We start from the raw sequence: 8,332 nt of genomic DNA, 5'->3' as shown, positions 1-8,332 counted from the left end.
AAATATTTGATGGTTTTATCAAATTGAGTTTTAATGAGAGAAGTCAAGGATGAAAACATAGAGTAGACTTCAGGTTTTTTGCTAATAGGAAAAGTCCACAAAAAATTAGAGTAATCATCCAAGAATAAAATATAATATTTATTCCCAACTGTGCTTAAAATAGGAGAAGTCCATAAATTGTTGTGCATAATGTAACAACCCAATTTTAGTATTTATTTATTATACTATTATTATATTGTATTTTAATTATGTGGAGTGGTAATTAATTAATTGGTTGTTAGGTAGTATAATAATTGACTATACTAATTGAATTGGTGTATTAATTAATTATTTAGTTGATATGAGATATAATTAAATAATTATATTAGTTAACTTAGTGTGTATGTTGAGTTGGTTAATTTATTTGAATTTAAATAGAGATATTTAAATATTAGATATTATTGGGCCTAGTGATTAAATTAGATGGATATCATGATTTAAGCCCAAAGAGAATACTAATATAAATAGTAAGAAGTGAGGAGAGTGAGAGTTAGAATTCAGTTGATCATTGAAGGCAATAGAGAAAGAGGAGAGGAAAAGTAAAGAGAAGCTAGGGTTTCCATCAAATTGAAGAGGTAAGGGGGGAATCCCTATTATTATGGGTTAGCATGATCGAGTCAATGGGTAGGAACATGTTTAGGTCGAAATCCTTAATTTGCATGGTTTTATAATTATTAGGTTTCATAAATACTCTTGATTTGTGATGATTGGATTGTGCTGAAATCGTAAATTTATGTTCTATGGCGTGAGTTATAATTTTCTGAACGTGTAGCTTTTTACGGAATCGAAATCGGAGGTCCGAAGGTCCTCCAACGATGAGAAACACGGAGAATTCTACATTCTGTTTCGTTGTTAACGCAGGAATAGCATTCTGTTTTGCGTTAACCGGTTAACCCAGGGCGTTAACCGGTTAACACTGTTGAAAACCTGTTAAATTTGTATTCTATCTTGCGTTAATAGGTTAACCAAATGCGTTAACAAGTTAACACTGTTGAAATACTATTAAAATTGCATTCTGTCTCGCGTTAACAGGTTAACCCAGGGCGTTAACCGGTTAACACTGTTGAAATACTGTTAAAATTGCATTCTGTCTTGCGTTAACAGGTTAACCCAGGGCGTTAACCGGTTAACATTGTTGAAAACCTATTAAATTTGTATTCTGTCTTGCGTTAACAGGTTAACACTGTTTGAAAAGTGAAAAATTGATATTTAAATGCTGTATTCGTTTTAAGATGAAATCTATGTGTACATAATTGATAATTAACCATTAATTGTGAATGATATATTGTTATGAGGGTGTATATGTACCAGTGGGGGATAATTCATAGAGTTGGATTATGGTGATATGGGGAAGGTTAAGATGGTAGAGATGATCTTAATTGCATATGTGTTGGTATGTGTGCATTCATTCATAGCATGGTCGACTTCATTGTGGAAGTGGTGAAACTGTGGGTTCACATGGTAATAGACGTTGATCCTTAATTGGAAATAGGCGTAGTGGCTTGGATTCTATATATTGAATCGGAAAGCGGTGGAACATTGGGTCCATATAGACGTTGATCCTTAATTGGAAATAGGCGTAGTGACTTTGATCTTGTCCGTATCGGAGTGTAGCTTGGATTCTAGATATTGAATCAGAAAGCGGTGAAACTTTGGGTTCACATTGAGGTACCGCATGCATAGAGTCACATGTCTTGCATTGAGTCACAGTTGAATGTTGTATTGTTGTGATTGTGATGTGTGTACGAGTTATAGTAGTTGAATTTGGTGATGTTTGGATACCTAACTTGGTGAAATATGTGATTATGTGATAATTGTGGTTATGTGTATATTTGAGAATATTGTATTGAATTTTAATATTAACTCCTTGAGTATTGAGGTATGTTTGAAATATGCGAAATAGATACTGGTTAATATTATTGACATGATTATACAAAGTGTGATGAATTCTTTTCATTGTTGATTTAATCATTGTGCCTTATTATGTTATTTCATAATGATTTGAATTCTCACCCTTTCTGTTTGAATGTTACCTTTACATGGGTATCGTGCAGATACTACAGAGTAGTATTGCTGGAGTAAGTGGACGGTAGCTCGCTCAAGATTAGCTGGAGAGTTCCCGTATTTTAGTTTGAGATTAGGTAATGAGTCAAAGCTCTGGTCATGTAACACTGGGTAGATTAGTAGTATTGAACTCATATCGTATTTGGATATGCATTATGTTATTACTTACTTTATTTTATCTTTAGATGATTGTTGAGAGATGATCATGGTATGGGACATGAATCATTTTATAATATGCATGGATATTCATATTTTCCGCTGTGAACGCATATTGTTTGAATATTCATGATAAGTGAAATGTGTTATTTTGAATGACCAGGTGTGTTGTTGGTTTTTGAAAGCTTTTAGTTTTGAAAACGTCGATGTGACGCCCTTTTGTTTGTATGCGTGCTTATTTACTCTGATTATATATTAAGTATTTTGGGGTAGAAAAAGGGGTGTTACATTAGTGGTATCAGAGCCTGGTCGACCAGTTGGTCAATAGTCGTAGGGTTTTCCGTGGTATTTGATTTGTGTATCTGACACGATCGATACTGTTTGTTTGGTTGTTCGGACTGTTCAGGACAATGGTTGCAGGCAGGAATGACGATGCCATTGCTGAGGCACTGAGGGTGTTGGCTGAATCCATGGGTCAGATCCATCAAGCGAATGCTGGTAACCAAAAGGGAGATGATGATGAGTTTCGTGCTTTGGGGAGGTTCCAGCGGAACAATCCTCCTGTCTTTGAGGGTGAGCACGCACCTGAGAAAGCTCAAGCTTGGCTGAAGGCAATTGAGAAGATCTTCAGAGTCATGAACTATACTGATGCTCAGAAAGTGCAGTTTGGTACCCATATGCTTGAGAAGGAAGCTGAAGATTGGTGGAATAACACTCTTCAGAGGTTCAAAGAAGACATCATTGAGGTTACTTGGACTCTTTTCCGTGATACCTTCTTGGAGAACTATTTTCCAGAAGATTGTCGTGGGAAGAAAGAGGTGGAGTTCCTTGAATTGAAGCAAGGAAATGGTACCGTTGTTGATTATGCTGCTAGATTTCAGGAGCTTATCAAGTATTGTCCTCATTACAATACTGCTAATGCTGAGAGATCTAAATGCTTGAAGTTTGTGAATGGCTTAAGACATGACATCAAGAAGGCCATTGGTTACCAACAGATTACTCGTTTTATAGAGTTGGTTAACAAGATTCGTATATATGATTGTAACACCTCAAAATTTGCCCTCCTCTCTTGGGACTAGCTTAACATATTGCATATCATTTTTAGGTCATTAGGCATTGCATATTGCATATCATGTGGTTACATTGTGCAAATCATCCTCCTAAGTCTTGGTCAGAAGATGAAGAGGTTGAGATTCTAGCCTGAGGGTTTATGGATGGATCACTAATCATCTGAGGATGTGGGGTCCAAATTAGGGTTTCATGATTTCTCAAGGAGATTGGTCTTCATCTTGGTGGAAGTGGTACATCATCATCATCATGGTCTTGTTATCATCCAAGAGGTTCAAGAGATTGATCAGATGCCTTGAGATTAGGGTTTTGACCACTGGTCAACCCTAATCATCTGCATAGGGCCAATCAGGGCATGACATGGATATGGGGTCTACAATGGATATGGGGATCATCACATGATTATATTGAGCTTATGGAAGCTAGGGTTTCATCATTGAGCCATTTCATCAGGAGTTTGAGGCTCAACTTGATCAGTGCATAGCCAAATTCATCTATCAGTCAGAAAAGTCAATTGTGGTCAACTGTGCTTGAACTGATGGATTTGGAGGTGGGAGAGGGTTGGATATACTTCATTCATGTTGAAACAAGTTTCATTTGACATTTCAAACATCAAGAATGAAGAAAATAAAGTCAGGAGAAAACTTTCCAAAAATAGAAAGTGACTTGTAATGAAAGTTTCCAAAAATGGAAAGTTTTTCACCTCAAAATTACATGTCCAAAAATGCTTCAAATGAAATTTTGTTCAACATGAAAGTTGTAGATCTTGCTCTCACCTTTCCAAAAAGTCCAAGAACTTGGATTTCTCATGTATGGTTGGCAAGATATGATCAATTCATTTTCCAAAAATGCCTGAATTCAAAGTGGCATAACTTTCACATGGAATGGCCAATTTGGGTGATCTTTCTTTGAGCAAACCCCATTTCACATGTACTTTCATGATGCATGGTCATATTTCATCAAAAATGGTCATGGCAAAAAGTCATTTTTCAAGTGATTTATTTTGAAAATTGGTGGGAAAATAAGTGACTTTGTGAAATACAAGGCATTGGCACATAAGGCTCATTCCCACACATCACATACATCATTTTAGACTTGCTCCAGCTGGTTTTTGCTGTCACATTGGCATAATTTGGAAAAGGCTATTTTGGACATTTCACTAAGAATCTCATTTCACTAATTCACCTCAATTTTGCTAATTTGGATTAAGGAGTGGATTAGGATGTGGTATATAATGTTAATCATAACAGAAATTGGTAATTACATTTCATTCTCCAATATCTAACAACTTTTCCCTCCAAATTCTCTCAAAATTCTTCAAAGCTTCTTCAACATTTTTCATCATTTCTCCAAGAATTCTTCATCAATCTTGTTCGTTCTTCTTGGATCTACACTCCATAAGCCTTGGTGCACATCTGTTTCAACAAATTCGTGGCCAAAGAGTGAAGAACTTGGACTGTTGAAAGCTTGATCTACCATGGCAAAGTGAAGATTCTTGCAACTGGAGCATTGTTGAGCTAAGGCCTGTACTCCATTCACCTTCCTCATCATTGTACTTCATCTGTTTTGGCTTTGCACGCGCGGAAACATCCAGATTCATCACTGCTTCATCCATAAGGTATTTTTTCAAATGCCTTAATTGCTCAAATTGTGATATGGATTTGATAGGTCTTTGATCATAGAACAGCATGCTGCTTGTGGTTTTTGATTTGGTTGAGAATTGTGAGAGAAATCTTGATTTGAACATTTGATGTGAAACCTATCTTTGATCGATTTGCTTAGCACAGTTAGAGTTAGGTCAAAATAATTGTATATTCGTGATGTGCATGCTTAGACGGTTCTAATGGTGTATGGTTTGTAGCATTTGGTTAAAAAATGTTCATGGCCAATTTTCTGGAAATTCGTTGTGGTTCTTGAGCAAGAACACTCTACAACATGTGTTTGATCCGCTTGTGTCAATTTCCTTTTCAAATTTGTGTTACCCGCGCGTATTGACCAATGGAAGAGCGCCACTGCTTTAAGTGAAACGACCGTGTTTTGGTCGTGTGGCTCAAAATTACGCAAATGCCATTTTCAGTTTATTAAATCACTTCACTTTCATTTCATTTTCTATTTCATTTTTATACATGAACTTAGAAAATCCATAACTAATTCATCATTTGTCCAAATTTTGTGAGATTTTTTGCATGATTCTCCTTGTAATGTGTAGTTTTTTATGGTGATTTTTGTGATTTTTGTGCACGTGTGAAAATTAAAAATGCCTAGAGTTTGATTGAATGTGTTCATTTTGTACATGCCATGCCATATCACTCATGAAATGATGATGCTTCCAAAGAAATTGATGAAATTTTTTGTGCTTATTCTGGACTCTTTGCTGGTGATTTTGGTATGTAGTTTGTAATTTTTGGATACCTGGTTGAGGAGATATGAATTTTTGATTAGAGGTGTGACAATTTGTGTCACACCATACTTGATGAATTTCATGATTTTATTTGATGTACTTGTGGACATTGGATTGAGCCAAATTTTTGCATGATTGAGCATTGGTATGTTGCGGTGACATGTGAATTTTTCTGGATTTATTGATGGCATTTCCTAATTGATTGGAATTTTCTCCTCTGTTTGGTCATTTTGTGATTTTTTGTGACACATGTTACCATTTGATTTGTGAAATGCTGGTCATTGATTGGATGAATGTGAAATTAGGTGGAGTGATTCTAGACACATTATAGGTCATTGTGGTTTTGATCCCATTCATTTATCATGTATTGTCACTGTTTTAATATTGATGGAAGTTGGTGCTTGTTTTGATACCATGTGTTGGCTTGTTTGAACTTGTCTGAACTTTATGAATTTAATTTCCCTACTTCCACTTGTCCAAATGAGCTGAAAATTGATATGCTACTCATTAAATGTGTTCTGTTTAGACTGGAATTTTTGTGGAATTTATTGAGCTGTTTGGATATTGATTTGGTGGTGATCATTCTGTTTGCTCTAATATGGTTCCAAAGTGCATAGTTTGGCATGTTTTGTATGTGAAATGAATTTGGTACATAGTTTTGGTGTGAGACCAATTGGATTCTCTTTTTGCTTGATAAATCTTGGTTTTGATTAATTTTCACTTGCTGTTTTGGATTTTTCACCTCCTTTGGACCCTAGGCTTGTCCTAGTGGTCTTGTTTCTCACTTTTGAATTGTGTTTCAGGTTGAGATGCAAAAGCCTTAAAGGAGAATAATGCAAGTTGATTAAATTGAGTTTGGTTGCTTGTTGTGAACTCACTTGTGTGTTTTGTTGGATGCTTAGCTTACTTGAGTTGATTGTGCTTTGCACATTGCATTGTCTGATTGTATTGTCTGTTGATTCTTAACTTGTTTGTTTTGACTGTGTGATCGGTATACTGACTGTGCTTGATTGATTCCAGGTACCATAGTCGCTTTAGTTCTTTAAGAACTTGTTGTGCTGCTGCTTGGTTGTATAAACCAATTGAGGTAGACTCTTTTGTCTCCATGTAGTCTGGAAGACCTGGCTTGTTATTTAGCCAGGCAATTGTCTGAAGTCCTCCTTAAGAGGCGATGTTTGTGATTGTTTACTTTTGTCCCCAAGCAGGTGAAGACCTCTATGAGGCAATTGGCGGAACCCAAGGGATGTGCAATCCATCCCCCGCTATTCTGTTGAGTCGTCCTTCTGCTCACACCACTGTGTTGATGCATTGGGACATTAACCCAAGATCTTGTACATTTGTACAGTCGAGTCAGAGTCATGAGTGTAGAAGGGTTCCTCCTTTCTGAATCCACGCTCCTTTGTCTGAAGCTCTCCCTGGCCAGGGATAAGAGCTGTGAAGTCTAATCTTCACTCACCTTTCATCTGCTTCACCCTGACTCTCAATGTCAGGGTTAAGAGCTAACACCACCCTTGTACAGATGACTTGCCTTGGCAGTCTGACCCTTTGTTTGAGCCCACTTTTTGACTGGATATAGTGTGTGCTACTTGTGAATGTTTGATTTGTTTTGTTTATGCTTGCATGCTTTGCTTCTTCCTGGTTAGGATTAGCTTGCTGTTGTGCGAGTAGGTAGAAACCATAACATAGGGCAATGATGCATGATAACACCTAGGCTCGAGTCCAGCTCCCTAGTAGTGTGTCTCCCTTTGTATCTGGTTAGAATTTCTTTCCCGTTCAGGGGAACTACGTCGCCCTGATCCTCATACCAGATGAGGTACGTAGGCAGGAGACCGTGCGACGTCTCTCCGGGCACTCTTTTTTCTTTTTGTGTGTGTTTGCTTGTTAATCCTCTTGTGTGTCAGGATATGGATGTAAGCCCAGCGATTGGCTGTCCGTATCCTGATTGTGTTTGTTTGGTTCGGAAGCCGATGTAAGTCCAGCGATTGGCATTCGGGTTCCATGTTTGCCTGTGTTTGTGTGTGTCTTGTTTGGCGTGCGTGAGCCGAACTACGGCAGCTCTGATTCTCGTTCCAGACGAGATACGTAGGCATAGGATGCGATGTCCTAGCGAGCCCTCTCCTCTTTTCCCCCACCTGTGTTGTCTTCGGTGTGTGTGTGTGACGTTTATTTAGCAACCTTTTCTTTATTTTAGAGCGTGGATCCCGTCGAGTACGACGGACGTGAGGGGTGCTAATACCTTCCCCTTGCGTAACCGACTCCCTTACCCTTTCTCTTTGGTCGCGAGACCATGCTTTTTCCAGGTTTACTCTGAGCGTTTCCTTTCCCTCTTTTGGGATAAATAACGCACAGTGGCGGCTCTGTGTTGTGTTTTGTTTCAGCCCGCCGGTTGTTTTTCGCGGATGCGACAATGATGAGGATAGTAGGGTGAGTGCTTCTGTCTACAAGAGCTTGAAGGGGAAAAATCAAGATCGTGGGAAACCGTATGATGACAAGAGGAGACAATCTGGTTTTGGCAAGAAGCCAAGTGGGGTAGGATCTTCTACTCCACTTAAGTGTTTCAAATGTGGGGTTGAAGGTCATCGCACTGGGGATTGTAGTAAGAAT

The sequence above is a fragment of the Lathyrus oleraceus genome, chromosome 7, assembly GCF_024323335.1.
Source record: "Lathyrus oleraceus cultivar Zhongwan6 chromosome 7, CAAS_Psat_ZW6_1.0, whole genome shotgun sequence".
Taxonomy (NCBI): domain Eukaryota; kingdom Viridiplantae; phylum Streptophyta; class Magnoliopsida; order Fabales; family Fabaceae; genus Lathyrus; species Lathyrus oleraceus.
Note: the sequence above shows the minus strand (reverse complement) of the source record.